Source organism: Miniopterus natalensis, chromosome 1, assembly GCF_054644295.1.
Source record: "Miniopterus natalensis isolate mMinNat1 chromosome 1, mMinNat1.hap1, whole genome shotgun sequence".
In the NCBI taxonomy this organism is placed as follows: Eukaryota; Metazoa; Chordata; class Mammalia; order Chiroptera; family Miniopteridae; genus Miniopterus; species Miniopterus natalensis.
The window spans coordinates 94,111,821-94,134,996 of record NC_142081.1 but is presented as its reverse complement, the minus strand read 5'-3'; positions in this window follow the sequence as shown (position 1 = coordinate 94,134,996).

Below are 23,176 nucleotides of genomic sequence, written 5' to 3'. Positions count from 1 at the left end.
TCGTATGGAGCGTGATTGGGCCAGTTGAAAGACCTTCCATAAACAAACCTAAAGAACATAGCCAAAGGATGAATGTTGCCTAGGCTCCGGCTGGAAAGGTGATTCTATGAAAGAAGCCCTTATCTGGTAGCTACATTCTGCACAGTTCAAAATGCATATGATTTCCTGGCTGAAAACCCACTCCACAAAGATGAAATGCACCAATATGCCTCAAACTGACAGTGCTACAAGTTGTGTGTAGCATGCAGAAAGAAGGCTTGTCATTTCAAAGAAAGAAGAGGAAACCAAAATCCAGGTAGTGAAACGAGCACACCACAATGGGAAATGTGCATTTGGACAGTTTCAAGCAGCAGCTCTTTGTGGACACTTGGAAACAGTGCTGGGAAAAAATTTCGTACTAAGTGGGATTTGAAAGACCTTCCAAAACCAACCCTAAAGAACTAAGACAAACAATGAATGTTGCAATAAACTCAGGCAGGAAAGGTGCGTTTATGACACAATCCCCGAGCAGGTAGCTGCATTCTGCACAGCATTCTCAGAACACCAACATGCTTCAAACTGACACTGCTACAAGTAGTATGTAGCATGCAGAAAGAAGGCTTGCGGTTAGGGTTACGGTTGGACCTAGGGTTAGGGTTGTGTAGAGGGCTAGGGTTAGAGATCCGGTTACGGTTACGATTGGACCTGGGATTAGGGTTATGTTGAGGGCTAGGGATAGAGATCTGGTTAGGGTTACGATTGGACCTAGGGTTATGGTTATATTGAGGGCTAGGGATAGAGATCTGGTTAGGGTTACGATTGGACCTAGGGTTAGGGTTATGTTGAGTGCTAGGGTTAGAGATCCGGTTAGAGTTACGATTGGACCTAGGGATAGGGTTACGTTGAGTCCTAGGGTTAGAGATCCGGGTAAGGTTACAATTGGACCTAGGCTTAGGGTTATTTTGAGAGTTAGGGTTAGAGAGACATTAAGGGTTACTATTGGACCTAGGGTTAGGGTTATGTTGAGGGCTAGGGTTAGAGTTCCAATAAGGGTTTCGGTTGGACCTATGGTTAGGGTTATGTTGAGGGCTAGGGTTAGAGAGACGCTTAGGGTTACGATTGGACCTAGGGGTAGGGTTATGTTGAGGGCTAGGGTTAGAGAGACAGATAGGGTTACGGTTGGACGTAGGGTTAGGGTTATGTTGAGGGCTAGAGTTAGAGAGATGCTTAGGGTTACCATTGGATCTAGGGTTAGGGTTATGTTGAGGGCTAGGGATAGAGATCCGGGTAGGGTTACGATTGGACCTAGGGTTAGGGTTATGTTGAGGGCTAGGGTTAGAGATCCGGTTAGAGTTACGATTGGACCTAAGGATAGGGTTATGTTGAGGTTTAGGGTTAGAGAAACGGTTAGGGTTACGATTGGACCTAGGGTTATGTTGAGGGCTAGGGTTAGAGAGACGGTTAGGGTTACGATTGGACCTAGGGTTAGGGTTATGTTGAGGGCTACGGATACAGATCCGGTTAGGGTTACGATTGGACCTAGGGATACGGTTACGTTGAGGGCTAGGGTTAGAGTTCAGGGTAAGGTTACGATTGGCCCTAGGGTTAGGGTTATTTTGAGGGCCAGGGTTAGAGAGACGGTTAGGGAAACTATTGGACCTATAGTTAGGGTTATGTTGAGGGCTAGGGTTAGAGATCCTTTTAGGATTACGATTGGACCTAGGGTAAGGGTTATGTTGAAGGCTAGGGTTAGAGACACGGTTAGGGTTACGATTGGACCTAGGGTTTGGTTTATGTTGAGGGCTAGGGTTAGAGATCCGTTTAGAGTTACGATTGGACCTAGGGATAGGGTTATGTTGAGGTTTAGGGTTAGAGAAACGGTTAGGGTTACGATTGGACCTAGGGTTATGGTTATGTTGAGGGCTAGGGTTAGAGAGACGGTTAGGGTTACGATTGGACCTAGAGTTAGGGTTATGTTGATGGCTAGGGTTAGAGATCCGGTTAGGGTTACGATTGGACCTAGGGATAGGGTTACATTGAGGGGTACGGTTAGAGATACGGGTAGGGTTACGTTTGGACCAAGGGTTAGGGTTATTTTGAGGGCTAGGGTTAGAGAGACGGTTAGGGAAAGTATTGGACCTAGGGTTAGGGTTATGTTGAGGACTAGGGTTAGAGATCCGGTTAGGATTACGATTGGACCTAGGGTGAAGGTTATGTTGAGGGCTAGGGTTAGAGATCCGGGTAGGGTTATGATTGGACCTAGAGTTAGGGTTATGTTGAGGACTAGGGTTAGAGTTCCAATAAGGGTTACGGTTGGACCTAGGCTTAGGGTTATGTTGAGGGCTAGGGTTAGAGATCCGGTTAGGGTTACGATTGGACCTAGGGATAGGGTTACGTTGAGGGCTAGGGTTAGAGTTCCGGGTAGGGTTACGATTGGACCTAGGTTTAGGGTTATTTTGAGGGCTAGGGTTAGAGAGACGGTTAGGGAAACTATTGGACCTATAGTTAGGGTTATGTTGAGGGCTAGGGTTAGAGATCCGTTTAGGATTACGATTGGACCTAGGGTTAGGGTGATGTTGAGGGCTAGGGTTAGAGATCCGGGTAGGGTTACAATTGGACCTAGAATTAGGGTTATGTTGAGGGCTAGGGTTAGAGAGTCGGTTAGGGTTACAATTGGACCTAGGGTTTAGGTTATGTTGAGGGCTAGGGTTAGAGATCCGGTTAGGGTTACGATTGGACCTAGGGTTTGGGTTATGTTGAGGGCTAGGGTTAGAGATCCGGTTAGAGTTACGATTGGACCTAGAGATAGGGTTATGTTGAGGGATAGGGTTAGAGATCTGGTTAGGGTTACGATTGGACCTAGGGTTAGGCTTATGTTGAGGGCTAGGGTTAGAGATCTTGTTAGGGTTACGATTGGACCTAGGAATAGGGTTATGTTGAGGGCTAGGGTTAAAGAGACGGTTAGGGTTACGATTGGAACTAGAGTTAGGGTTATGTTGAGGGCTAGGGTTAGAGTTCCGATGAGGGTCACGGTTGGACCTAGGGTTAGGGTTATGTTGAGGGCAAGGCTTAGAGATCCTGTTAGGGTTACGATTAGACCTAGCGTTAGGGTTATGTTGAGGGCTAGGATTAGAGAGACGGTTAGGGTTACGATTGGACCTAGGGTTAGGGTTTGGTTGAGGGCTAGGGTTAGAGATCCGGTTAGAGTTACTTTTGGACCTAGGTTTAGGGTTATGTTGAGGGCTAGGGTTAGAGATCCGGGTAGGGTTACGATTGGACCTAGGGTTAGGGTTATGTTGAGGGCTAGGGTTAGAGAGACGGTTAGGGTTACGATTGGACCTAGGGTTTGGTTTATGTTGAGGGCTAGGGTTAGAGATCCGGTTAGAGTTACGATTCGACCTAAGGATAGGGTTATGTTGAGGTTTAGGGTTAGAGATACGGTTAGGGTTACGATTGGACCTAGGGATAGGGTTACGTTGAGGGCTAGGGTTAGAGTTCAGCGTAGGGTTACGATTGGACCTAGGGTTAGGGTTATTTTGAGGGCCAGGGTTAGAGAGATGGTTAGGGAAACTATTGGACCTATAGTTAGGGTTATGTTGAGGGCTAGGGTTAGAGATCCTTTTAGGATTACGATTGGACCTAGGGTAAGGGTTATGTTGAAGGCTAGGGTTAGAGACAGGATTAGGGTTACGATTGGACCTAGGGTTTGGTTTATGTTGAGGGCTAGGGTTAGAGATCCGGTTAGAGTTACGATTGGACCTAGGGATAGGGTTATGTTGAGGTTTAGGGTTAGAGAAACGGTTAGGGTTACGATTGGACCTAGGGTTATGGTTATGTTGAGGGCTAGGGTTAGAGAGACGGTTAGGGTTACGATTGGACCTAGGGTTAGGGTTATGTTGAGGGCTAGGGTTAGAGATCCGGTTAGGGTTACGTTGGACCTAGGGTGAAGGTTATGTTGAGGGCTAGGGTTAGAGATCCGGGTAGGGTTACGATTGAACCTAGAGTTAGGGTTATGTTGAGGGCTAGGGTTAGAGTTCCGATGAGGGTTACGGTTCGACCTAGGGTTAGGGTTATGTTGAGGGCTAGGGTTAGACCTCCGGTTAGAGTTACGATTGGACCTAGGGATAGGGTTACGTTGAGGGCTAGGGTTAGAGAGACGGTAAGGGTTACTATTGGACCTAGGGTTAGGGTTATGTTGAGGGCTAGGGTTAGAGTTCCAATAAGGGTTACGGTTGGACCTAGGCTTAGGGTTATGTTGATGGCTAGGGTTAGAGATCCGGTTAGGGTTAAGATTGGACCTAGGGATAGGGTTACGTTGAGGGCTAGGGTTAGAGTTCCGGGTAAGGTTACGATTGGACCTAGGGTTAGGGTTATTTTGAGGGCTAGGGTTAGAGAGACGGTGAGGGAAACTATTGGACCTAGGGTTAGGGTTATGTTGAGGGCTAGGGTTAGAGTTCCAATAAGGGTTACGGTTGGACCTAGGCTTAGGGTTATGTTGAGGGCTAGGGTTAGAGATCCGGTTAGGGTTACGATTGGACCTAGGGATAGGGTTACGTTGAGGGCTAGGGTTAGAGATCCGGGTAGGGTTACAATTGGACCTAGAGTTAGGGTTATGTTGAGGGCTAGGGTTAGAGAGACGATTAGGGTTACGATTGGACCTAGGGTTTGGGTTATGTCGAGGGCTAGGGTTAGAGATCCGGTTAGAGTTACGATTGGACCTAGAGATAGGGTTATGTTGAGGGATAGGGTTAGAGATCCGGTTAGGGTTACGATTGGACCTAGGCTTAGGGTTATGTTGAGGGCTAGGGTTAGAGATCCGGTTAGGGTTACTATTGGACCTAGGGATAGGGTTACATTGATGGCTACGGTTAGAGATCCGAGTAGGGTTACGTTTGGACCAAGGGTTAGGGTTATTTTGAGGGCTAGGGTTAGAGAGACGGTTAGGGAAACTATTGGACCTAGGGTTAGGGTTATGTTGAGGACTAGGGTTAGAGATCCGGTTAGGATTACGATTTGACCTAGGGTGAAGGATATATTGAGGGCTAGGGTTAGAGATCCGGGTAGGGTTACGATTGGACCTAGAGTTAGGGTTATGTTGAGGGCTAGGGTTAGAGTTCCGATGAGGGTTACGGTTGGACCTAGGGTTAGGGTTATGTTGAGGGCTAGGGTTAGAGCTCCGGTTAGAGTTACGATTGGACCTAGGGATAGGGTTACATTGAGGGCTAGGGTTAGAGAGACGGTAAGGGTTACTATTGGACCTAGGGTTAGGGTTATGTTGAGGGCTAGGGTTAGAGTTCCAATAAGGGTTACGGTTGGACCTAGGCTTAGGGTTATGTTGAGGGCTAGGGTTAGAGAGACGGTTAGGGAAACTGTTGGACCTATAGTTAGGGTTATGTTGAGGGCTAGGGTTAGAGATCCGTTTAGGATTACGATTGGACCTAGGGTTAGGGTTATGTTGAGGGCTAGGGTTAGAGATCCGGGTAGGGTTACAATTGGACCTAGAGATAGGGTTATGTTGAGGGCTAAGGTTAAAGAGACGGTTAGGGTTACGATTGGAACTAGAGTTAGGGTTATGTTGAGGGCTAGGGTTAGAGTTCCGATGAGGGTCACGGTTGGACATAGGGTTAGGGTTATGTTGAGGGCAAGGTTTAGAGATCCTGTTAGGGTTACGATTAGACCTAGCGTTAGGGTTATGTTAAGGGCTAGGATTAGAGAGACGGTTAGGGTTACGATGGGACCTAGGGTTAGGGTTTGGTTGAGGGCTAGGGTTAGAGATCCGGTTAGGATTACTTTTGGACCTGGGTTTAAGGTTATGTTGAGGGCTAGGGTTAGAGATCCGGGTAGGGTTACGATTGGACCTAGGGTTAGGATTATGTTGAGGGCTAGGGTTAGAGAGACGGTTAGGGTTACGATTGGACCTAGGGTTTGGTTTATGTTGAGGGCTAGGGTTAGATATCCGGTTAGAGTTACGATTCGACCTAAGGATAGGGTTATGTTGAGGTTTAGGGTTAGAGATACGGTTAGGGTTATGATTGGACCTAGGGTTATGGTTATGTTGATGGCTAGGGTTAGAGAGACGGTTAGGGTTACGATTGGACCTAGGGTTAGGGTTATGTTGAGGGCTACGGTTACAGATCCGGTTAGGGTTACGATTGGACCTAGGGATAGGGTTACGTTGAGGGCTAGGGTTAGAGTTCAGCGTAGGGTTACGATTGGACCTAGGGTTAGGGTTATTTTGAGGGCCAGGGTTAGAGAGACGGTTAGGGAAACTTTTGGACCTATAGTTAGGGTTATGTTGAGGGCTAGGGTTAGAGTTCAGCGTAGGGTTACGATTGGACCTGTAGTTAGGGTTATGTTGAGGGCTAGGTTTAGAGATCCGTTTAGGATTACGATTGGACCTAGGGTAAGGGTTATGTTGAAGGCTAGGGTTAGAGACAGGGTTAGGGTTACGATTGGACCTAGGGTTTGGTTTATGTTGAGGGCTAGGGTTAGAGATCCGGTTAGAGTTACGATTGGACCTAGGGATAGGGTTATGTTGAGGTTTAGGGTTAGAGAAACGGTTAGGGTTACGATTGGACCTAGGGTTATGGTTATGTTGAGGGCTAGGGTTAGAGAGACGGTTAGGGTTACGATTGGACCTAGGGTTAGGGTTATGTTGAGGGCTAGGGTTAGAGATCCGGTTAGGGTTACGATTGGACCTAGGGTGAAGGTTATGTTGAGGGCTAGGGTTAGAGATCCGGGTAGGGTTACGATTGGACCTAGAGTTAGGGTTATGTTGAGGGCTAGGGTTAGAGTTCCGATGGGGGTTACGGTTCGACCTAGGGTTAGGGTTATGTTGAGGGCTAGGGTTAGACCTCCGGTTAGAGTTACGATTGGACCTAGGGACAGGGTTACGTTGAGGGCTAGGGTTAGAGAGACGGTAAGGGTTTCTATTGGACCTAGGGTTAGGGTTATGTTGAGGGATAGGGTTAGAGTTCCAATAAGGGTTACGGTTGGACCTAGGCTTAGGGTTATGTTGATGGCTAGGGTTAGAGATCCGGTTAGGGTTAAGATTGGACCTAGGGATAGGGTTACGTTGAGGGCTAGGGTTAGAGTTCCGGGTAAGGTTACGATTGGACCTAGGGTTAGGGTTATTTTGAGGGCTAGGGTTAGAGAGACGGTGAGGGAAACTATTGGACCTAGGGTTAGGGTTATGTTGAGGGCTAGGGTTAGAGTTCCAATAAGGGTTACGGTTGGACCTAGGCTTAGGGTTATGTTGAGGGCTAGGGTTAGAGATCCGGTTAGGGTTACGATTGGACCTAGGGATAGGGTTACGTTGAGGGCTAGGGTTAGAGAGACGGTAAGGGTTACTATTGGACCTAGGGTTAGGGTTATGTTGAGGGCTAGGGTTAGAGTTCCAATAAGGGTTACGGTTGGACCTAGGCTTAGGGTTATGTTGAGGGCTAGGGTTAGAGATCCGGTTAGGGTTACGATTGGACCTAGGGATAGGGTTACGTTGAGGGCTAGGGTTAGAGATCCGGGTAGGGTTACAATTGGACCTAGAGTTAGGGTTATGTTGAGGGCTAGGGTTAGAGAGACGGTTAGGGTTACGATTGGACCTAGGGTTTGGGTTATGTCGAGGGCTAGGGTTAGAGATCCGGTTAGAGTTACGATTGGACCTAGAGATAGGGTTATGTTGAGGGATAGGGTTAGAGATCCGGGTAGGGTTACGATTGAACCTAGGGTTAGGGTTTTGTTGATGGCTAGGGTTAGAGATCCGGTTAGGGTTACGATTGGACCTAGGGATAGGGTTACATTGAGGGCTACGGTTAGAGATCCGGGTAGGGTTACGTTTGGACCAAGGGTTAGGGTTATTTTGAGGGCTAGGGTTAGAGAGACGGTTAGGGAAACTATTGGACCTAGGGTTAGGGTTATGTTGAGGACTAGGGTTAGAGATCCGGTTAGGATTACGATTTGACCTAGGGTGAAGGATATGCTGAGGGCTAGGGTTTGAGATCCGGGTAGGGTTACGATTGGACCTAGAGTTAGGGTTATGTTGAGGGCTAGGGTTAGAGTTCCGATGAGGGTTACGGTTGGACCTAGGGTTAGGGTTATGTTGAGGGCTAGGGTTAGAGCTCCGGTTAGAGTTACGATTGGACCTAGGGATAGGGTTACATTGAGGGCTAGGGTTAGAGAGACGGTAAGGGTTACTATTGGACGTAGGGTTAGGGTTATGTTGAGGGCTAGGGTTAGAGTTCCAATAAGGGTTACGGTTGGACCTAGGCTTAGGGTTATGTTGAGGGCTAGGGTTAGAGAGACGGTTAGGGAATCTATTGGACCTATAGTTAGGGTTATGTTGAGGGCTAGGGTTAGAGATCCGTTTAGGATTACGATTGGACCTAGGGTTAGGGTTATGTTGAGGGTTAAGGTTACAGATCCGGTTAGGGTTACGATTGGACCTAGGGATAGGGTTACGTTGAGGGCTAGGGTTAGAGTTCAGCTTAGGGTTACGCTTGGACCTAGGGTTAGGGTTATTTTGAGGACTCGGGTTAGAGACCCGGTTAGGGTAACGATTGGACCTAGGGTTAGGGTTCTGTTGAGGGCTAGGTTTAGAGAGACGGTTAGGGTTACGATTGGACCTAGGTTTAGGGTTATGTTGAGGGTTACGTTTAGAGAGACGGTGAGGGTTACGATTGGACCTAGGGTTAGGGTTATGTTGAGGGCTAGGGTTAGAGAGACGGTAGGGTTACGATTGGACCTAGGGTTAGGGTTATGTTGAGGGCTAGGGTTAGAGAGACGGTTAGGGTTACGATTCGACCTAGGGTTAGGGTTATGTTCAGGGCTAGGGTTAGAGATCCGGTTAGGGTTACGATTGGACCTAGGGTTAGGGTTATGGTGACGGCTAGGATTAGAGAGACGGTTAGGGTTACGATTGGACCTAGGGTTAGGGTTATGTTGAGGGCTAGGGTTAGAGATCTGGTTAGGGTTACAATTGGACCTAGGGTTAGGGTTATGTTCAGGGCTAGGGTTAGAGATCCGGTTAGCGTTACAATTGGACCTCGGGTTAGGGTTTTGTTGATGGCTAGGGTTAGAGAGACGGTTAGTGTTACGATTGGACCTAGGTTTAGGGTTATTTTCAGTGCTAGGGTTAGAGATCTGGTTAGGGTTACGATTGGACCTAGGGTTAGGGTTATGTTGAGGGATAGGGTTAGAGAGACGGTAGGGTTACGATTGGACCTAGGGTTAGGGTTATGTTGAAGGCTAGGGTTAGAGAGACGGTTAGGGTTACGATTGGACCTAGGGTTAGGGTTATGTTGAGGGCTAGGGTTAGAGATCTGGTTAGGGTTACAATTGGACCTAGGGTTAGGGTTATGTTCAGGGCTAGGGTTAGAGATCCGGTTAGGGTTACAATTGGACCTAGGGTTAGGGTTTTGTTGATGGCTAGGGTTAGAGAGACGGTTAGGGTTACAATTGGACCTAGGGTTAGGGTTATGTTGAGGACTGCGGTTAGAGATCCGGTTAGGGTAACGATTGGACCTAGGGTTAGGGTTCTGTTGAGGGCTAGGTTTAGAGAGACGGTTAGGGTTATGATTGGACCTAGGGTTAGGGTTATGTTGAGGGCTAGGGTTAGAGAGACGGTTAGGGTTACGATTCGACCTAGGGTTAGGGTTATGTTCAGGGCTAGGGTTAGAGATCCGGTTAGGGTTACGATTGGACCTAGGGTTAGGGTTATGTTGAGGGCTAAGGTTAGGGAGACGGTTAGGGTTACGATTCGACCCAGGGTTAGGGTTATGTTGAGGGCTAGGGTTAGAGAGACGGTTAGGGTTACGATTGGACCTAGGGTTAGGGTTATGTTGAGGGATAGGGTTAGAGATGTGGTTAGGGTTACAATTGGACCTAGGGTTAGGGTTATGTTTAGAGCTAGGGTTAGAGATCCGGTTAGGGTTACGATTGGACCTAGTCTTAGGGTTATGTTGAGGGCTAGGGTTAGAGATCTGGTTAGGGTTACGATTGGACCTAGGGTTAGGGTTATGTTGAGGGCTAGGGTTCGAGATCCTGTTAGGGTTACGATTGGACCTAGGGATAGGGTTATGTTGAGGGCTAGGGTTAAAGAGACGGTTAGGGTTACGATTGGAACTAGAGTTAGGGTTATGTTGAGGGCTAGGGTTAGAGTTCCGATGAGGGTCACGGTTGGACCTAGGGTTAGGGTTATGTTGAGGGCAAGGTTTAGAGATCCTGTTAGGGTTACGAGTAGACCTAGCATTAGGGTTATGTTGAGGGCTAGGATTAGAGAGACGGTTAGGGTTACGATGGGACCTAGGGTTAGGGTTTGGTTGCGGGCTAGGGTTAGAGATCCGGTTAGGGTTACTTTTGGACCTGGGTTTAAGGTTATGTTGAGGGCTAGGGTTAGAGATCCGGGTAGGGTTACGATTGGACCTAGGGTTTGGTTTATGTTGAGGGCTAGGGTTAGAGATCCGGTTAGAGTTACGATTCGACCTAAGGATAGGATTATGTTGAGGTTTAGGGTTAGAGATACGGTTAGGGTTATGATTGGACCTAGGGTTAGGGTTATGTTGAGGGCTACGGTTACAGATCCGGTTAGGGTTACGATTGGACCTAGGGATAGGGTTACGTTGAGGGCTAGGGTTAGAGTTCAGCGTAGGGTTACGATTGGACCTAGGGTTAGGGTTATTTTGAGGGCCAGGGTTAGAGAGACGGTTAGGGAAACTTTTGGACCTATAGTTAGGGTTATGTTGAGGGCTAGGGTTAGAGTTCAGCGTAGGGTTACGATTGGACCTATAGTTAGGGTTATGTTGAGGGCTAGGGTTAGAGATCCGTTTAGGATTACGATTGGACCTAGGGTAAGGGTTATGTTGAAGGCTAGGGTTAGAGACAGGGTTAGGGTTACGATTGGACCTAGGGTTTGTTTTATGTTGAGGGTTAGGGTTAGAGATCCGGTTAGAGTTACGATTGGACCTAGGGATAGGGTTATGTTGAGGTTTAGGGTTAGAGAAACGGTAAGGGTAACGATTGGACCTAGGGTTATGGTTATGTTGAGGGCTACGGTTAGAGAGACGGTTAGGGTTACGATTGGACCTAGGGTTAGGGTTATGTTGAGGGATAGGGTTAGAGATCCGGTTAGGGTTACGATTGGACCTAGGGTGAAGGTTATGTTGAGGGCTAGGGTTAGAGATCCGGGTAGGGTTACGATTGGACCTAGAGTTAGGGTTATGTTGAGGGCTAGGGTTAGAGTTCCGATGAGGGTTACGGTTGGACCTAGGGTTAGGGTTATGTTGAGGGCTAGGGTTAGAGTTCCAATAAGGGTTACGGTTGGACCTAGGCTTAGGGTTATGTTGAGGGGTAGGGTTAGAGATCCGGTTAGGGTTACGATTGGACCTAGGGATAGGGTTACGTTGAGGGCTAGGGTTAGAGTTCCGGGTAGGGTTACGATTGGACCTCTGGTTAGGGTTATTTTGAGGGCTAGGGTTAGAGAGACGGTTAGGGAAACTATTGGACCTATAGTTAGGGTTATGTTGAGGGCTAGGGTTAGAGATCCGTTTAGGATTACGATTGGACCTAGGGTTAGGGTTATGTTGAGGGCTAGGGTTAGAGATCCGGGTAGGGTTACAATTGGACCTAGAGTTAGGGTTATGTTGAGGGCTAGGGTTAGAGAGACGGTTAGGGTTACGATTGGACCTAGGGTTTGGGTTATGTTGAGGGCTAGGGTTAGAGATCCGGTTAGAGTTACGATTGGACCTAGAGATAGGGTTATGTTGAGGGATAGGGTTAGAGATCCGGTTAGGGTTACGATTGGACCTAGGGTTAGGCTTATGTTGAGGGCTAGGGTTAGAGATCTTGTTAGGGTTACGATTGGACCTAGGAATAGGGTTATGTTGAGGGCTAGGGTTAAAGAGACGGTTAGGGTTACGATTGGAACTAGAGTTAGGGTTATGTTGACGGCTAGGGTTAGAGTTCCGATGAGGGTTACGGTTGGACCTAGGGTTAGGGTTATGTTGAGGGCAAGGGTTAGAGATCCTGTTAGGGTTACGATTAGACCTAGCGTTAGGGTTATGTTGAGGGCTAGGATTAGAGAGACGGTTAGGGTTACGATTGGACCTAGGGTTAGGGTTTGGTTGAGGGCTAGGGTTAGAGATCCGGTTAGGGTTACTTTTGGACCTAGGTTAAGGGTTATGTTGAGGGCGAGGGTTAGAGATCCGGGTAGGGTTACGATTGGACCTAGGGTTAGGGTTATGTTGAGGGCTAGTGTTAGAGAGACTGTTAGGGTTACGATTGGACCTAGGGTTTGGTTTATTTTGAGGGCTAGGGTTAGAGATCCTGTTAGATTTACGATTCGACCTAAGGATAGGGTTATGTTGAGGTTTAGGGTTAGAGAAACGGTTAGGGTTATGATTGGACCTAGGGTTATGGTTATGTTGAGGGCTAGGGTTAGAGAGACGGTTAGGGTTACGATTGGACCTAGGGTTAGGGTTATGTTGAGGGTTAAGGTTACAGATCCGGTTAGGGTTACGATTGGACCTAGGGATAGGGTTACGTTGAGGGCTAGGGTTAGAGTTCAGCTTAGGGTTACGTTTGGACCTAGGGTTAGGGTTATTTTGAGGACTAGGGTTAGAGACCCGGTTAGGGTAACGATTGGACCTAGGGTTAGGGTTCTGTTGAGGGCTAGGTTTAGAGAGACGGTTAGGGTTACGATTGGACCTAGGGTTAGGGTTATGTTGAGGGTTAGGTTTAGAGAGACGGTGAGGGTTACGATTGGACCTAGGGTTAGGGTTATGTTGAGGGCTAGGGTTAGAGAGACGGTAGGGTTATGATTGGACCTAGGGTTAGGGTTATGTTGAGGGCTAGGGTTAGAGAGACGGTTAGGGTTACGATTCGACCTAGGGTTAGGGTTATGTTCAGGGCTAGGGTTAGAGATCCGGTTAGGGTTACGATTGGACCTAGGGTTAGGGTTATGGTGACGGCTAGGTTTAGAGAGAGGGTTAGGGTTACGATTGGACCTAGGGTTAGGGTTATGTTGAGGGCTAGGGTTAGAGATCTGGTTAGGGTTACAATTGGACCTAGGGTTAGGGTTATGTTCAGGGCTAGGGTTAGAGATCCGGTTAGCGTTACAATTGGACCTAGGGTTAGGGTTTTGTTGATGGCTAGGGTTAGAGAGACGGTTAGTGTTACGATTGGACCTAGGTTTAGGCTTATTTTCAGTGCTAGGGTTAGAGATCTGGTTAGGGTTACGATTGGACCTAGGGTTAGGGTTATGTTGAGGGATAGGGTTAGAGAGACGGTAGGGTTACGATTGGACCTAGGGTTAGGGTTATGTTGAAGGCTAGGGTTAGAGAGACGGTTAGGGTTACGATTGGACCTAGTCTTAGGGTTATGTTGAGGGCTAGGGTTAGAGATCTGGTTAGGGTTACGATTGGACCTAGGGTTAGGGTTATGTTGAGGGCTAGGGTTCGAGATCCTGTTAGGGTTACGATTGGACCTAGGGATAGGGTTATGTTGAGGGCTAGGGTTAAAGAGACGGTTAGGGTTACGATTGGAACTAGAGTTAGGGTTATGTTGAGGGCTAGGGTTAGAGTTCCGATGAGGGTCACGGTTGGACCTAGGGTTAGGGTTATGTTGAGGGCAAGGTTTAGAGATCCTGTTAGGGTTACGATTAGACCTAGCATTAGGGTTATGTTGAGGGCTAGGATTAGAGAGACGGTTAGGGTTACGATGGGACCTAGGGTTAGGGTTTGGTTGCGGGCTAGGGTTAGAGATCCGGTTAGGGTTACTTTTGGACCTGGGTTTAAGGTTATGTTGAGGGCTAGGGTTAGAGATCCGGGTAGGGTTACGATTGGACCTAGGGTTTGGTTTATGTTGAGGGCTAGGGTTAGAGATCCGGTTAGAGTTACGATTCGACCTAAGGATAGGATTATGTTGAGGTTTAGGGTTAGAGATACGGTTAGGGTTATGATTGGACCTAGGGTTAGGGTTATGTTGAGGGCTACGGTTACAGATCCGGTTAGGGTTACGATTGGACCTAGGGATAGGGTTACGTTGAGGGCTAGGGTTAGAGTTCAGCGTAGGGTTACGATTGGACCTAGGGTTAGGGTTATTTTGAGGGCCAGGGTTAGAGAGACGGTTAGGGAAACTTTTGGACCTATAGTTAGGGTTATGTTGAGGGCTAGGGTTAGAGTTCAGCGTAGGGTTACGATTGGACCTATAGTTAGGGTTATGTTGAGGGCTAGGGTTAGAGATCCGTTTAGGATTACGATTGGACCTAGGGTAAGGGTTATGTTGAAGGCTAGGGTTAGAGACAGGGTTAGGGTTACGATTGGACCTAGGGTTTGTTTTATGTTGAGGGTTAGGGTTAGAGATCCGGTTAGAGTTACGATTGGACCTAGGGATAGGGTTATGTTGAGGTTTAGGGTTAGAGAAACGGTAAGGGTAACGATTGGACCTAGGGTTATGGTTATGTTGAGGGCTACGGTTAGAGAGACGGTTAGGGTTACGATTGGACCTAGGGTTAGGGTTATGTTGAGGGATAGGGTTAGAGATCCGGTTAGGGTTACGATTGGACCTAGGGTGAAGGTTATGTTGAGGGCTAGGGTTAGAGATCCGGGTAGGGTTACGATTGGACCTAGAGTTAGGGTTATGTTGAGGGCTAGGGTTAGAGTTCCGATGAGGGTTACGGTTGGACCTAGGGTTAGGGTTATGTTGAGGGCTAGGGTTAGAGTTCCAATAAGGGTTACGGTTGGACCTAGGCTTAGGGTTATGTTGAGGGGTAGGGTTAGAGATCCGGTTAGGGTTACGATTGGACCTAGGGATAGGGTTACGTTGAGGGCTAGGGTTAGAGTTCCGGGTAGGGTTACGATTGGACCTCTGGTTAGGGTTATTTTGAGGGCTAGGGTTAGAGAGACGGTTAGGGAAACTATTGGACCTATAGTTAGGGTTATGTTGAGGGCTAGGGTTAGAGATCCGTTTAGGATTACGATTGGACCTAGGGTTAGGGTTATGTTGAGGGCTAGGGTTAGAGATCCGGGTAGGGTTACAATTGGACCTAGAGTTAGGGTTATGTTGAGGGCTAGGGTTAGAGAGACGGTTAGGGTTACGATTGGACCTAGGGTTTGGGTTATGTTGAGGGCTAGGGTTAGAGATCCGGTTAGAGTTACGATTGGACCTAGAGATAGGGTTATGTTGAGGGATAGGGTTAGAGATCCGGTTAGGGTTACGATTGGACCTAGGGTTAGGCTTATGTTGAGGGCTAGGGTTAGAGATCTTGTTAGGGTTACGATTGGACCTAGGAATAGGGTTATGTTGAGGGCTAGGGTTAAAGAGACGGTTAGGGTTACGATTGGAACTAGAGTTAGGATTATGTTGACGGCTAGGGTTAGAGTTCCGATGAGGGTTACGGTTGGACCTAGGGTTAGGGTTATGTTGAGGGCAAGGGTTAGAGATCCTGTTAGGGTTACGATTAGACCTAGCGTTAGGGTTATGTTGAGGGCTAGGATTAGAGAGACGGTTAGGGTTACGATTGGACCTAGGGTTAGGGTTTGGTTGAGGGCTAGGGTTAGAGATCCGGTTAGGGTTACTTTTGGACCTAGGTTAAGGGTTATGTTGAGGGCGAGGGTTAGAGATCCGGGTAGGGTTACGATTGGACCTAGGGTTAGGGTTATGTTGAGGGCTAGTGTTAGAGAGACTGTTAGGGTTACGATTGGACCTAGGGTTTGGTTTATTTTGAGGGCTAGGGTTAGAGATCCTGTTAGATTTACGATTCGACCTAAGGATAGGGTTATGTTGAGGTTTAGGGTTAGAGAAACGGTTAGGGTTATGATTGGACCTAGGGTTATGGTTATGTTGAGGGCTAGGGTTAGAGAGACGGTTAGGGTTACGATTGGACCTAGGGTTAGGGTTATGTTGAGGGTTAAGGTTACAGATCCGGTTAGGGTTACGATTGGACCTAGGGATAGGGTTACGTTGAGGGCTAGGGTTAGAGTTCAGCTTAGGGTTACGTTTGGACCTAGGGTTAGGGTTATTTTGAGGACTAGGGTTAGAGACCCGGTTAGGGTAACGATTGGACCTAGGGTTAGGGTTCTGTTGAGGGCTAGGTTTAGAGAGACGGTTAGGGTTACGATTGGACCTAGGGTTAGGGTTATGTTGAGGGTTAGGTTTAGAGAGACGGTGAGGGTTACGATTGGACCTAGGGTTAGGGTTATGTTGAGGGCTAGGGTTAGAGAGACGGTTAGGGTTACGATTCGACCTAGGGTTAGGGTTATGTTCAGGGCTAGGGTTAGAGATCCGGTTAGGGTTACGATTGGACCTAGGGTTAGGGTTATGGTGACGGCTAGGTTTAGAGAGAGGGTTAGGGTTACGATTGGACCTAGGGTTAGGGTTATGTTGAGGGCTAGGGTTAGAGATCTGGTTAGGGTTACAATTGGACCTAGGGTTAGGGTTATGTTCAGGGCTAGGGTTAGAGATCCGGTTAGCGTTACAATTGGACCTAGGGTTAGGGTTTTGTTGATGGCTAGGGTTAGAGAGACGGTTAGTGTTACGATTGGACCTAGGTTTAGGCTTATTTTCAGTGCTAGGGTTAGAGATCTGGTTAGGGTTACGATTGGACCTAGGGTTAGGGTTATGTTGAGGGATAGGGTTAGAGAGACGGTAGGGTTACGATTGGACCTAGGGTTAGGGTTATGTTGAAGGCTAGGGTTAGAGAGACGGTTAGGGTTACGATTGGACTTAGGGTTAGGGTTATGTTGAGGGCTAGGGTTAGAGATCTGGTTAGGGTTACAATTGGACCTAGGGTTAGGGTTATGTTCAGGGCTAGGGTTAGAGATCCGGTTAGGGTTACAATTGAACCTAGGGTTAGGGTTTTGTTGATGGCTAGGGTTAGAGAGACGGTTAGGGTTACAATTGGACCTAGGGTTAGGGTTATGTTGAGGACTGGGGTTAGAGATCCGGTTAGGGTAACGATTGGACCTAGGGTTAGGGTTTTGTTGAGGGCTAGGTTTAGAGAGACGGTTAGGGTTACGATTGGACCTAGGGTTAGGGTTATGTTGAGGGCTAGGGTTAGAGAGACGGTTAGGGTTACGATTCGACCTAGGGTTAGGGTTATGTTCAGGGCTAGGGTTAGAGATCCGGTTAGGGTTACGATTGGACCTAGGGTTAGGGTTATGTTGAGGGCTAAGGTTAGGGAGACGGTTAGGGTTACGATTCGACCTAGGGTTAGGGTTATGTTGAGGGCTAGGGTTAGAGAGACGGTTAGGGTTACGATTGGACCTAGGGTTAGGGTTATGTTGAGGGCTAGGTTTAGAGATCTGGTTAGGGTTACAATTGGACCTACGGTTAGGGTTATGTTCAGGGCTAGGGTTAGAGTTTCGGTTAGGGTTACGATTGGACCTAGGGTTAGGGTTTTATTGATGGCTAGGGTTAGAGATCCGGTTAGAGTTACGATTCGACCTAAGGATAGGGTTATGTTGAGGTTTAGGGTTAGAGATACGGTTAGGGTTACGATTGGACCTAGGGATAGGGTTACGTTGAGGGCTAGGGTTAGAGTTCAGCGTAGGGTTACGATTGGACCTAGGGTTAGGGTTATTTTGAGGGCCAGGGTTAGAGAGATGGTTAGGGAAACTATTGGACCTATAGTTAGGGTTATGTTGAGGGCTAGGGTTAGAGATCCTTTTAGGATTACGATTGGACCTAGGGTAAGGGTTATGTTGAAGGCTAGGGTTAGAGACAGGATTAGGGTTACGATTGGACCTAGGGTTTGGTTTATGTTGAGGGCTAGGGTTAGAGATCCGGTTAGAGTTACGATTGGACCTAGGGATAGGGTTATGTTGAGGTTTAGGGTTAGAGAAACGGTTAGGGTTACGATTGGACCTAGGGTTATGGTTATGTTGAGGGCTAGGGTTAGAGAGACGGTTAGGGTTACGATTGGACCTAGGGTTAGGGTTATGTTGAGGGCTAGGGTTAGAGATCCGGTTAGGGTTACGATTGGACCTAGGGTGAAGGTTATGTTGAGGGCTAGGGTTAGAAATCCGGGTAGGGTTACGATTGAACCTAGAGTTAGGGTTATGTTGAGGGCTAGGGTTAGAGTTCCGATGAGGGTTACGGTTCGACCTAGGGTTAGGGTTATGTTGAGGGCTAGGGTTAGACCTCCGGTTAGAGTTACGATTGGACCTAGGGATAGGGTTACGTTGAGGGCTAGGGTTAGAGAGACGGTAAGGGTTACTATTGGACCTAGGGTTAGGGTTATGTTGAGGGCTAGGGTTAGAGTTCCAATAAGGGTTACGGTTGGACCGAGGCTTAGGGTTATGTTGATGGCTAGGGTTAGAGATCCGGTTAGGGTTAAGATTGGACCTAGGGATAGGGTTACATTGAGGGCTAGGGTTAGAGTTCCGGGTAAGGTTACGATTGGACCTAGGGTTAGGGTTATTTTGAGGGCTAGGGTAGAGAGACGGTGAGGGAAACTATTGGACCTAGGGTTAGGGTTATGTTGAGGGCTAGGGTTAGAGTTCCAATAAGGGTTACGGTTGGACCTAGGCTTAGGGTTATGTTGAGGGCTAGGGTTAGAGATCCGGTTAGGGTTACGATTGGACCTAGGGATAGGGTTACGTTGAGGGCTAGGGTTAGAGAGACGGTAAGGGTTACTATTGGACCTAGGGTTAGGGTTATGTTGAGGGCTAGGGTTAGAGTTCCAATAAGGGTTACGGTTGGACCTAGGCTTAGGGTTATGTTGAGGGCTAGGGTTAGAGATCCGGTTAGGGTTACGATTGGACCTAGGGATAGGGTTACGTTGAGGGCTAGGGTTAGAGATCCGGGTAGGGTTACAATTGGACCTAGAGTTAGGGTTATGTTGAGGGCTAGGGTTAGAGAGACGATTAGGGTTACGATTGGACCTAGGGTTTGGGTTATGTCGAGGGCTAGGGTTAGAGATCCGGTTAGAGTTACGATTGGACCTAGAGATAGGGTTATGTTGAGGGATAGGGTTAGAGATCCGGTTAGGGTTACGATTGGACCTAGGCTTAGGGTTATGTTGAGGGCTAGGGTTAGAGATCCGGTTAGGGTTACGATTGGACCTAGGGATAGGGTTACATTGATGGCTACGGTTAGAGATCCGGGTAGGGTTACGTTTGGACCAAGGGTTAGGGTTATTTTGAGGGCTAGGGTTAGAGAGACGGTTAGGGAAACTATTGGACCTAGGGTTAGGGTTATGTTGAGGACTAGGGTTAGAGATCCGGTTAGGATTACGATTTGACCTAGGGTGAAGGATATGTTGAGGGCTAGGGTTAGAGATCCGGGTAGGGTTACGATTGGACCTAGAGTTAGGGTTATGTTGAGGGCTAAGGTTAGAGTTCCGATGAGGGTTACGGTTGGACCTAGGGTTAGGGTTATGTTGAGGGCTAGGGTTAGAGCTCCGTTTAGAGTTACGATTGGACCTAGGGATAGGGTTACATTGAGGGCTAGGGTTAGAGAGACGGTAAGGGTTACTATTGGACCTAGGGTTAGGGTTATGTTGAGGGCTAGGGTTAGAGTTCCAATAAGGGTTACGGTTGGACCTAGGCTTAGGGTTATGTTGAGGGCTAGGGTTAGAGAGACGGTTAGGGAAACTGTTGGACCTATAGTTAGGGTTATGTTGAGGGCTAGGGTTAGAGATCCGTTTAGGATTACGATTGGACCTAGGGTTAGGGTTATGTTGAGAGCTAGGGTTAGAGATCCGGGTAGGGTTACAATTGGACCTAGAGATAGGGTTATGTAGAGGGCTAAGGTTAAAGAGACGGTTAGGGTTACGATTGGAACTAGAGTTAGGGTTATGTTGAGGGCTAGGGTTAGAGTTCCGATGAGGGTCACGGTTGGACCTAGGGTTAGGGTTATGTTGAGGGCAAGGTTTAGAGATCCTGTTAGGGTTACGATTAGACCTAGCGTTAGGGTTATGTTAAGGGCTAGGATTAGAGAGACGGTTAGGGTTACGATGGGACCTAGGGTTAGGGTTTGGTTGAGGGCTAGGGTTAGAGATCCGGTTAGGATTACTTTTGGACCTGGGTTTAAGGTTATGTTGAGGGCTAGGGTTAGAGATCCGGGTAGGGTTACGATTGGACCTAGGGTTAGGATTATGTTGAGGGCTAGGGTTAGAGAGACGGTTAGGGTTACGATTGGACCTAGGGTTTGGTTTATGTTGAGGGCTAGGGTTAGATATCCGGTTAGAGTTACGATTCGACCTAAGGATAGGGTTATGTTGAGGTTTAGGGTTAGAGATACGGTTAGGGTTATGATTGGACCTAGGGTTATGGTTATGTTGATGGCTAGGGTTAGAGAGACGGTTAGGGTTACGATTGGACCTAGGGTTAGGGTTATGTTGAGGGCTACGGTTACAGATCCGGTTAGGGTTACGATTGGACCTAGGGATAGGGTTACGTTGAGGGCTAGGGTTAGAGTTCAGCGTAGGGTTACGATTGGACCTAGGGTTAGGGTTATTTTGAGGGCCAGGGTTAGAGAGACGGTTAGGGAAACTTTTGGACCTATAGTTAGTGTTATGTTGAGGGCTAGGGTTAGAATTCAGCGTAGGGTTACGATTGGACCTGTAGTTAGGGTTATGTTGAGGGCTAGGGTTAGAGATCCGTTTAGGATTACGATTGGACCTAGGGTAACGGTTATGTTGAAGGCTAGGGTTAGAGACAGGGTTAGGGTTACGATTGGACCTAGGGTTTGGTTTATGTTGAGGGCTAGGGTTAGAGATCCGGTTAGAGTTACGATTGGACCTAGGGATAGGGTTATGTTGAGGTTTAGGGTTAGAGAAACGGTAAGGGTAACGATTGGACCTAGGGTTATGGTTATGTTGAGGGCTAGGGTTAGAGAGACGGTTAGGGTTACGATTGGACCTAGGGTTAGGGTTATGTTGAGGGCTAGGGTTAGAGATCCGGTTAGGGTTACGATTGGACAAAGGGTTAGGGTTATGTTGAGGGCTAGGGTTAGAGATCCGGTTAGGGTTACGATTGGACCTAGGGTGAAGGTTATGTTGAGGGCTAGGGTTAGAGATCCGGTTAGGATTACGATTTGACCTAGGGTGAAGGATATGTTGAGGGCTAGGGTTTGAGATCCGGGTAGGGTTACGATTGGACCTAGAGTTAGGGTTATGTTGAGGGCTAGGGTTAGAGTTCCGATGAGGGTTACGGTTGGACCTAGGGTTAGGGTTATGTTGAGGGCTAGGGTTAGAGCTCCGGTTAGAGTTACGATTGGACCTAGGGATAGGGTTACATTGAGGGCTAGTGTTAGAGAGACGGTAAGGGTTACGATTGGACCTAGGGTTAGGGTTATGGTGACGGCTAGGTTTAGAGAGAGGGTTAGGGTTACGATTGGACCTAGGGTTAGGGTTATGTTGAGGGCTAGGGTTAGAGATCTGGTTAGGGTTACAATTGGACCTAGGGTTAGGGTTATGTTCAGGGCTAGGGTTAGAGATCCGGTTATCGTTACAATTGGACCTAGGGTTAGGGTTTTGTTGATGGCTAGGGTTAGAGAGACGGTTAGTGTTACGATTGGACCTAGGTTTAGGGTTATTTTCAGTGCTAGGGTTAGAGATCTGGTTAGGGTTACGATTGGACCTAGGGTTAGGGTTATGTTGAGGGATAGGGTTAGAGAGACGGTAGGGTTACGATTGGACCTAGGGTTAGGGTTATGTTGAAGGCTAGGGTTAGAGAGACGGTTAGGGTTACGATTGGACCTAGGTTTAGGGTTATGTTGAGGGCTAGGGTTAGAGATCTGGTTAGGGTTACAATTGGACCTAGGTTTAGGGTTATGTTCAGGGCTAGGGTTAGAGATCCGGTTAGGGTTACAATTGGACCTAGGGTTAGGGTTTTGTTGATGGCTAGGGTTAGAGAGACGGTTAGGGTTACAATTGGACCTAGGGTTAGGGTTATGTTGAGGACTGGGGTTAGAGATCCGGTTAGGGTAACGATTGGACCTAGGGTTAGGGTTTTGTTGAGGGCTAGGTTTAGAGAGACGGTTAGGGTTACGATTGGACCTAGGGTTAGGGTTATGTTGAGGGCTAGGGTTAGAGAGACGGTTAGGGTTATGATTCGACCTAGGGTTAGGGTTATGTTCAGGGCTAGGGTTAGAGATCCGGTTAGGGTTACGATTGGACCTAGGGTTAGGGTTATGTTGAGGGCTAAGGTTAGGGAGACGGTTAGGGTTACGATTCGACCTAGGGTTAGGGTTATGTTGAGGGCTAGGGTTAGAGAGACGGTTAGGGTTACGATTGGACCTAGGGTTAGGGTTATGTTGAGTGCTAGGTTTAGAGATCTGGTTAGGGTTACAATTGGACCTACGGTTAGGGTTATGTTCAGGGCTAGGTTTAGAGTTTCGGTTAGGGTTACGATTGGACCTAGGGTTAGGGTTTTATTGATGGCTAGGGTTAGAGAGACGGTTAGGGTTACGATTGGACCTAGGGTTAGGGTTATGTTGAGGGCTAGGGTTAGAGATGTGGTTAGGGTTACAATTGGACCTAGGGTTAGGGTTATGTTTAGAGCTAGGGTTAGAGATCCAGTTAGGGTTACGACTGGACCTAGGGTTAGGGTTCTGTTGAAGGCTAGGTTTAGAGAGACGGTTAGGGTTATGATTGGACCTAGGGTTAGGGTTTTGTTGAGGGCTAGGGTTAGAGAGACGGTTAGGGTTAGGATTGGACCTAGGATTAGGGTTATGTTGAGGACTAGGGTTAGAGATCCGGTTAGGGTAACGATTGGTCCTAGGGTTAGGGTTATGTTGAGGGCTAGGGTTAGAGAGACGGTTAGGGTTACGATTGGACCTAGGGTTAGGGTTATGTTGAGGGCTAGGGTTAGAGATCTGGTTAGGGTTACAATTGGACCTAGGGATAGGGTTATGTTCAGGACCTGGGTTAGAGATCCGGTTAGGGTTATGATTGGACCTAGGGTTAGGGTTATGTTGAGGACTAGGGTTAGAGATCCGGTTAGGGTTACGATTGGTCCTAGGGTTAGGGTTATGTTGAGGGCTAGCGTTAGAGAGACGGTAGGGTTACCATTGGACCTAGGGTTAGGGTTATGTTGAGGGCTAGGGTTAGAGAGACGGTTAGGGTTACTATTGGTCCTAGGGTTAGGGTTATGTTGAGGGCTAGCGTTAGAGAGACGGTTAGGGTTACGATTGGACTTAGAGTTAGGGTTATGTTGAGGGCTAGGGTTAGAAAGACGGTTAGGGTTACGATTGGACCTAGGGT